Below are 10,000 nucleotides of genomic sequence, written 5' to 3' on the forward strand. Positions count from 1 at the left end.
TACAATGAAAGCAACTCTTTATCCTTGTGCCAATGAAATAAATAATCTGCAAGTAAATTTATTACGGCAACCTTAATCTCTCTAGCCCATACTTAATCCTTGGGTATGCCAGTTCTGTTGTGACATACTTTGCAAAACAAGAATCCAGATGATTCAACACTGGTGACCAAAATTCAGCATTAAATGTGACTTTGACTGCCAATATGTCATTACCAACTTTGAAAGTTTTGTCTGGCTGTTCAACAGCACCCTTGATGAGAAAAACTGTCCATTCTTTATTGCTAGTAAACATTTGTTGTTGAACTTGATAGTAATATTTGTGTTGTTTATTAATAGCTATTCCTAATGGGCTTTCCTCGTTCAAAACAACTATGCACTTTCCTCTTAGCACAATCAAGCAATGTTTCATTACAGTCTAAAAAAATCAGTTTCACCTCCACTAAACCTTCACTGGGAATTTCAGAGGGCTGCTTGTGAGTGTGTGGGCTCACTGGGAGGGGGTTCCTTTTCAATTTTAGTCTTCCCATGCACATGTTTCGTAAACTTGCAGTGAGAAATTGGTACATTTTCAATCTTGCCCTTGCGTGGAATATTCCATTGGCATGGTTTTGATGTACAAGATACTGTGTCTGCTTCTCTTGCCTGGAATTTGAAATATTGCTCCAGGGCAAAGAAAGTTGCTGCCACATGATTACAACGTCCATCAATACCTGCCGGACATCCATCGTAGGTTTTGACTACTTGGCCAAGTGCATCCATAACTATGAAACAGCTGTATGCCTTGCTCTTCTTCATGGAGGGAAGTACCTCACTTTTAACATAAAAGTGATCATTCAGTTTTTGACATTTGATGGACAACACATGCCCCAACTTAAAGAAAGTGAAGCCTTTCACAAGGGGCTTCGCCATTGAAAGTTGTTTCTTGGCATCACACGTTTCAATCATATATCTGCAAATGACTCCGTAATTAATTTCTGGAAGGACCCTTAAATTTCTGATAACCCGTCGGATTGAAAACTCGAAGGAAGTGTCGCTGGCATGATTTCCCCGAGAACACCAAGTTTTAAGTTTTAATTTAAGCCTCCATCTGGATCTTGAAGCTTGCTCAGATGAAGGCCACCACTAATGTAATCTTTAACCCTGAGACAAAAATTAAGTAACCAAAGAGAAACGATTAAAGCTAGGGATGTGGCAAATGGTAATTATCGAAGGAGGTTTTACCGGGGAAGTGCTCAATATGTATATGCCAAACCCAAAATTCTACAGGATTCGTTACATTAAGTGTACATAGCATAGTGTCGTCACTCCTAACCTCTGAACCAAATCTTCTTTCTTCCCCGTAGTCTTCGCTCCTCTACTCAAAAGCCATCTTTGAAGTTGTTTAACTTTACATTCCTCTGGCGAATCTCTGGGAAGTGTTGCACCTGGAATATCGTCCTCAGAAATTGGGATGTTATCTAGAGAGATAGGCTCGTTTTCTTTTCCTGAAAAACTTTTAGATTCACAAAAGCTCGTTGAATTCATATTCGCCGCCATATTACACTGATGTTTGTGTCTACCCACACGATCCCACTAGGCGCTGCATGTCGCAATTCATCCCCAGCTTCCTCACGTTTCTGAAATTGGCTACATGTAGCTGGCATTTGGATCTATGGGAACACCTGGCCTCCATCATCTTGGAGTGTCTTCATGATGGCAGTCTGGACGAACAATGATATTGAGGGTTGGCATCATGCTTTAAATCGTCGAGCAGCAGGAAGGTGGCAGATGCCATTTTATCTATTGATTGCACTATTACACAGCGAGGTCAAGCTCTTAGCCCTTCAGATCGGGTTGGTGTCTGAAAAGAAGCTCAAAAGAATTCAGCAAAAGAAATAAAGATCCTTAAAAAGTAAAATTTTTGACCACTGGGAGAATTACCATCAGCGCAACAGCTTTTGAGGGCATGCAGGCATTCAAATGGGCTAGTTCGTAGCAAATAGTCTTTTTCTATCATTTAACTGTACATTTCAAGTTTAAAATGAAGTGTATTTCTAGTTTCATAGAAGTCTACAAATGTAGGTTATTTCTTAAATTCTTGGCACCTTACAATGTTATTTAGCTAGGCTAGGAAGTTAGGAAGTTAGGTTAAACACAGGTTGTCGTGCATGCACAATGCGTGCAAACTTTAATATAAAGCTTAAGAACTTATGTAAAACAAACTAAGGAAACATCTATGTCTACTAAATAAAAACACATACAAGTGAAGACAATGTTGTTCTAATCTGTGGCTTATTATGATGTTCTACATAATGAAGTTGATGGTTCGACAGTACGAAGGATTAGCCACCTAAGTTTCCGAAACTGGTCTTGCAAAACTAACCAAACAGTTCTTATCAGAACTCTATGGCCACTCCAAACGAACTGGGAGCAATAGACTCGGTCATATATTTTCTGATAACAACGACAACAACACTCTGGAATTATAAACGGGAAGGGGCAAGTGACAATATCACAAAACATTATCTTTCAAAATGGCGGATTTTACTCTCGAAACATTTGTCACATTTAAGGCCTCTTTCACGTAAAGAAATCACTTACCCTTTCACTTTAAAGATTTCTTAAATGGTGTCCTACCCTTTCATACAATTTGGCATGAAATTCTCTAGTTTGGAAATTAATACCTTTCGAACATAAGTATAACATTTGCAAATCAACGAAAACCATCTGGCCGCGCAGTCAAAAGTGAACTGGTAAAGGATAATGTGAAATTAAATGCCCCTGACAGGCGAAAACTCAAATCGGATATCCGATCGATGGTTCATTTTTCTGCCTGATAATTAGTTGTCTTGTAACCTTTTTTTTGCTTTATCTCATAACATCAAAAGTAACTTCGAATGTGTAGGCGAGTTAACTTCATGTGTAGGCAAATGAACCTCCAACGTGTAGGTGAGTTATCTTCGTGGGTGACGCGACCGGTTTCCACATCAACTAGAGATGCCCAGAGATGCACAGATGCGTAAAGGCCCGTGCAAACGCTTGCAACAACACGCAACATTGTTGGGCCCAACAATGTTGACTCTTGTTGCGCGATGTTAGCCGAAGTGTGCAAACGCTCGCAACATATCACAACATGTTGGGTCTTTAGATGAGAATACAAAGGACGCTGCGACGTTTTCCATCTCCGACGCCATTTTGATTTCTTGTTCGCATGTATTTGTGTGGATACATGGCATGTAGTGCGCGTGCGCTGGCGCAACATTGTTGGATGTGCTGGGCAAACGAACGCAACATTGTTGGACCATGCTTTGATGACCGCGAAACAATAGAAATGTGGGCACTTGTTGGCTCTGAAGTTTGACCAGTTTCAAACTTCATCCAACAACTTCCAACAAGTCGCAACAACACGCAACAACACACAACATGGTGTGCAAACGCTTGCAACATGTTGGGCGCAACAATGTTGCGAGCGTTTGCACAGGCCTTAATTCTGCCAGTGGACCAGCCACACCTTTCTCCATAAACAGTACTGATAGTTAGCAATCATCAAGTGTGAATGGAGCAAACAGCAGTGGTGCTTATGACCACTTAGTAAGGTGGGAAGAGGCCCATATAAAGTTGCTGATTGCATGCTGGAAAAAAATTAAACATTTATTCAAAGGAAAGAAGACAAAGAAAGAAATATTTACATTGATAGCCTTTGAATTTAACAAAAACTGTAAGGAAAAGGTTACTGGAGCCCAGTGTTTACATAAGTGGGGAAAGCTAGTCAGTCAGCACAAAGAAGTAGAAGACCAGAACAAAAAAACGGGAAATTCCCAAATGACTGGAAATTTTATGATGCAAGGGCAGAATGTCTTGAAGACGATTTGTCAGTGAACCCATCCTTTACAATGGAAAGCTCAGCACATTTTCCTCCCAACACTACCCAGCAATATGATGACAATGAGGATAGCACAGATGAAGAAAATGAAGATGAAGCCTGTGACGTAAAACAAAAGAGATGAAGAGAGCCGCCAAGAAGCCGGTCCTCTGCGGCTGAGGTGTTGGACTTCCTAAAGGCCTACTCAGAGAAAAGGGAAAAAGTGGAAGAAGAAAAGTTGAAAATTGTTAAGGAAATGAAAGAGGAAAAAAAAAGAATTTTTTGATAAGTTTCTAAAGTATTTGGAGAAAAAGCCATGAAAATGGCGTGATGGCACAAAATAATACAGTACTGAGTAGCATTTTGATACTTGTGAAAGGGTTGCTCTGTATGCCTACAAATGTCACTCTGAAAGTTGAGTTGTAAGGGCTACTTGGAGGTGAAAAGTCACTGAAGCATGTTGCAGCATGAGGATTTAAAAAGGTTCTTTAAAAAAACTTGGCTTTCACCTTTAAAATCAATGATCAATGTCATATCTTCAAAAAAATGAACAAATATATGTTCATTTTCTTTGTTGATGGAATCAAGTTGGCATTTATTTCCCAAAAACTTCCATGTACTGCCACTTTATATCAAACGGGAAGCTGTAAGCTGTTTATATTTTTACAAAGTGCTGTTAAATAAGTAAAAGTATGTTCATGTTTATCATCAACTTTTTATTGCAGTGCTTGATTACAACAACAGAGCTGGCTTTCAGACAAAACATTAATATTTGGAAACCATTCTTACAGGGACACTGACCCATAAGCAGAAACAAAGAGATTTGTGTCCCTTTTGTGCAGGGGAGGGAGGGGGTGGTATGGGAATCACCCTGCCATGTTTTAATGAAATCCAACCTATTCATTTCTCAAGGAAATTCGCATTCGCTAGCATACAATGTTCATCAGTTGTACACGTTTGGCTTCTGCCACCTGTACACCATCTTGGCCTCCTGGTACACAACCATCAAATCCATCGTCATTGCCATCATCCCTGTCATCATCATTGTCCAAAAAAATAGTCCTCATCGAAGTCGTCATGCCAAAGGCAGTAGTTGTGCAAAACACAGGTTGCCAGTATTAGGTGAACCATCAGTTCTACATCTATGTGTTCAAGCATTCCAAGTTTGCGCCATCGCCCCTTCAGAGTGGAATTTCCGAGAATGAGTGAATCGTGCACTGATCCAGGCCACCCCACAAGCACATCTCGGAAAATCATACTGTCTCACAGACAACCTACACGTAACAATTGAAAGGAAAATTTTATCAGGCAGTTATTTTCAAGTGCATTAATGAACATGCTACAAAAATGGCCTCTGTTTTTAACTTAAACAGAATGAAGCCCATGTTATTGCATCTGATGAAATTCTGGCTAGATGGAAAAGCAGAGTGTATTTGCCAGAAACATCAAGCTTCATGATATACAGTTAAACTTGGGTAGTAGAATACTAATTTTACTTTCCTGGGTATTAAAAGAATAAAAGTTTTTTCTGTTGAAATATGCATTAGACTGCTTTAAAGGGGCTTTGATCCTGATATGCGTCCCATCAATGACACCAATTATTATTGGAAACCCTGGGACTGTTTGTGCCTCAACATTTTGCATTATTTCACGCATCTCATTTTCTATTGAAATAAAAACATTCACATTTACTCATTACAATAAAATTGACAACAACAAGGTACATTGTACAGTGAAAGGAAAATACTCCCCACCCCTCTTTCAGAAGAACCTGATATTGCCACCCTAAAAGTGATTCCGGGGGCTCCCTCAGTGTACAATAATGCCCACTAATAATTGTGTGGCTTTTCTTTGGGAACACACAAAAATACACGGTACAAATCTATAGACCTACTGTAATGACCAACATGTTAATTACAAATTGATACAAGAGGGCTTGGCTTCATACAGCCATTAACCATAAATATTATAAATATAAGAAAGTAAGCTAACGTTGTAGTGTTGAGCTTGCCAAATGGAAGCACATTTTTTCTAAACGACCATGAAATGTTAATGTACCTTTTGGCCATTTTAGGTAATCTTGTTTCAGAGTTATTACAGCTTCGGATACCCTTTTGATGATCCTCTCCAAACTACTAAGAGTCACGAGACAGACCTTATCACTTCCATTTTAGACATGTGCCAAATAAATGCCAAAATCTGCTTCTCTAATTGAATTGGTTTTCTGCCAAAACGATGTTCCTGTGGGGATTGCACCTGTAGCTGCCAACTCTAGAGCAAGAACTTCGAAGGCGATTTTGGTCATTCAAAAGTGCGATCTGAACTCACGATTGCATAAGACGGCACCACAACCTCACAAAAACCAACAATTCTCTTCAGATCTCTCTTCATCTTCCTCATAATAGAGAAGTAATTCCTCATCAATTGAGGCATCTATAATCTCGTTCAATACGATGATCCCAGCTGCCATTTTGAAGATGTCAAACTCGTCCTAGGCCTTTTTGGTAAATTGGGTCTGTTGTTCAAATGGTACACGCCTACCCCAAACAAGAAATTTCCAATGGGAACTTTGCTTTCCATTTGCACAAACCATCGACCAACCAGTTTCGCGATGGGCACCGCCTGGCACATACTGCACCATTGTGTCTACTACCCTTGCAAGCCAGGAAAGATCCGGATCATGTTTGACTGTTCGGCCAAGTTTATGGGAAAGCTTCTCAATGACATGCTGTACAAGAGCCAAGACCTGCGGTACCATGGAACCTTCCAAAGGTTAAGTAAACGGGGGAAATCAAGAGAGCCAATCCATTCAACTTCCATCTTGTCTCTAACACGGATCGCCGTTTCAGAGATGGAAACCCTCACGAACGTGCAGCGGTTTCATTTTCTAGGAGAAGTTGAGCTGTTCAGCAAGTCTGAAAACGCTGCGCAACTCAAGAAAAGCAGCAGCCTTTGAAGTCTGGATCCAATCTTAGTGAACGATGTGTCAGCGGGAGGTTAAGTTTAGCGTCTACTGCATTTGAGGTCAAACATCAGATTATTTTGCCCAAGAAGGATCACGTGCCTAGTTTATTTTAAGACTAAAAAAGCAACCTCACAAACTGACAAAAAAGTTAAGGGACCAGCACAGAGAACGAAGACAGTACTACGTATGGCAGTAAGACTCTTGAAGCAATGGTCATTGCTGTGGGTGGTAAGTAAATTAGCTTTATACTTTTTCATTAATATCCAATAAGTTTAACTAAAGCGTATTTCTGGTAACATCAATTTTGCTACCTGGATTATGACGCAAGCCAACTTGTAACAAACAAGTATGTTAAGTTGCTGAGGTGTTCAGCGAGTTGGTCCGTACTTTTATGCATTTTCAGTTATTTGTTGTTTGCAAAATGAGCAGTCCTTTAAAATTATTTACTTGTAAGGCAGAGTCACTCAAAGATCATCTTGCCTTAAAGCAAAGTCGTAATAAAATCGCACTGCCAATTAAGCGTGATTAAGCACACCTTATGCAACTCTTAGTGCATTGTAAAAAAGGTTATAAATACGACCTGAATGCAAAATTAAAGCGACGTAAAGTGCTTGTTTCTTCAAACTCTTATTTCAGTAATTTCAGTGTGTATAGAAGACACCAAGGTCATTGATATTTATTGTACGCCAACAAACACACAAGACTGCACTTGTTTCATCGAACTTTTATTTCAATCATTTTCATATAAACCTTTTCCAACAATTTCAATGTCAGTAGAAGCATGGATAGACGGATGTAGGTTGTTTCGCCCGCAAGTTGTTTCACTTACAAATTCATTTTCCCAAAAACTTTCAAATTCAGTCCAGTAGTAAAAAAAGAGTTGTCTGTTCAGACTTTTAAATCGGTCTTTTTAATGCCAATCTTCAGTTGACTACATAAACATCTTACACTTTAGTTTTTATCACTAGGTCGTAGGCGAATCTACTTGACGTGTGTCGTCAAGTTAATTCGCATCGTGGCATCCATAAAGTTCCGCGGTCTTGGGCAACACGGCAGAAAATTTTTGGGGCACATTGCTCTGGTTTCAGGCAACTTGTATTCCTTTCATTCTGATTGGTTTTACAACGATGCAAGCTTGTAGGTAAACCATACAAATTTCACAGACAATATTTTTTGTATCTTTTGTTCAAATTCCAGATAATCAAAGTAATTTCAACAGCCAAGAGTTTGTAGATGACCCCGCAAATGTTCACCTGTTTGACGAAGTTTCCTCGACAACATCAATAAAAAGAAGTGGAGAGGAGTCGCCTGAGAACCCATCCAAAAAATTTAAACCAACAATTCCAGAGAAGGTAAGTAGTTTAATATTCTTCACAATCCTGGCTTAGCTACTTGCTTTTTGTTGGAAGCTCCATGGCATCTGAGGTTCCGTATTTCAAACGTTTGTGCATTATTCATTTTATGGATGCACTGTTTTCGCAAACACTTTTTATGACTCGCACAAAAGATCTGAAACTACCCATATTTTTTTTTTATCCTAGAAGATGCAGAGGAATACAGTTTCTATAGAGAAGAAGTTAGGGCTGCCCTAACTACTTCCGTTCAAGGCAGAAAACAGACAGCTCATCAATAAATCAATTGATATTGGAAGTTTTCTAAGTATGCTATTTTAGGTCTGCCTTTTCCTTGTCTTAGTTTCCAAGGTTGTAGGTCTTCAGTCTAAACCATCTAGACACCACTGACCTTTTTACGCTGGATAGTAGGTGACTGTCATCCTTGTTTGGTTCATTACATCAATGCACTCTTTTTTAAAAGAAATTATTTAGGCTGAGAATAAGGAAATATTGCTCATTTGCAAGTAGTATCATACAAGTAAAAGAAATGTAAAAATGTTGTCGAACAGGACAATTACATGTTACTCGAATACTTATGGACTTTTTAAAATATCGACAATGTGGTTTTCGTATTGCTTGATACACTGAGGAAAAACTCATGTAACAAGAAGTGTCCATTTCTTTCCGCATACAAGTTGTGACCTCACACAGGAAAACATACACTAATGCTTTGACGTTAAACGGGCAAAACTAACGAATTGAAAATATAAGCCAATGGCTTGCCGCAATGCTCACGCTTTTAAAGGCACCACTAACAGTTTGCAAGGTCGTACTAACACATAGCTGCAAGTGCTTAACGGTTACGTTAGTTCAACAAACGAGCGCTGCAGAAGCGACATCAAAACATTGCTGAAATGTTTTGTTTTTCCAGAGCCCTCCCTGGCAAGAGGCCATTGTATGTCACGGCAAATTCATTGGAAAAAAAAATCTATTGTCGTCAAGTGTCAGTTTATACAAAGTTCTTCTAAAGAATCTAACTAAAAACAATTTAATTTCGAACTGTGCAAAGTTTAAAAGAGCTATGGACACATGAATTTCTTCCTAATATCCGAAAGGAAATCTGCAACGAAATTGACTTGCTTTAGGCCCATCTCCTCAACCTCAACAAAAGGTTCGACGAAATTGAAAAGTCCCAAAAGTTTATTTGAAAGCCATACGACACTGTGATATCCACGATAAAGAACTTAAAGACATAAACAAGCTCGGCTCGGCTCGGCAATGATGGCTATAGTGTAAAGGTCAAGTTGGAGGAGCTTGAGCAGTACGCACGAAAGGACTCTCTCAAAGTAACTGGTATTCAAGTTGTACCGAAGGACAACCAAGCGTTGCTGGTGAAAGAAATGTCTACGCCATTGATATATCGATTGCTCATCATTTGCCGCTAAACAATGAAAGTGAAAAATCAACTAATTGTTAAATTCACGCAGAGAGAGAAAGGGATGAAATCTACAGCAAGAGGAAAAACTTGAAATCCAAGCGGACTAAAGATCTCCCATCTGTGGTTTGGGAGCCAGAATCTGCTGCATGTCAACGAAAGTTTAACGCCACACAGAAAACAACTACTCTACAGAATTTTACAATTCAAGCGCAAACACAACTATAAGTTTATTTGGACGGCTAACGGTAAAATACTGCTGAAGAAAATGGAGAGCTCCACTATGAAATGTTTTGTAACCCATGAGGAATTCGAAAGGTTTCTTGATCAGTCCAATTAATTAGCTATCAGTTTCAACTTGGAAAATGGCGAAGGTAAATATGGCTGATTACCAGGATTACCATTTAATGATTTAAGTGATAGGG

General features: G+C 39.2%; 1 pseudogene; it reads left to right on the forward strand.

The window, feature by feature from the left end:
- Window positions 1–1,982, forward strand: part of LOC138040336 (uncharacterized) — a 5,498-nt pseudogene extending 3,516 nt beyond the window's left edge.
- The last annotated feature ends 8,018 nt before the right edge of the window (window positions 1,983–10,000 follow it).

This window comes from Montipora capricornis, chromosome 3, assembly GCF_036669925.1.
Source record: "Montipora capricornis isolate CH-2021 chromosome 3, ASM3666992v2, whole genome shotgun sequence".
NCBI classification, from domain to species: domain Eukaryota; kingdom Metazoa; phylum Cnidaria; class Anthozoa; order Scleractinia; family Acroporidae; genus Montipora; species Montipora capricornis.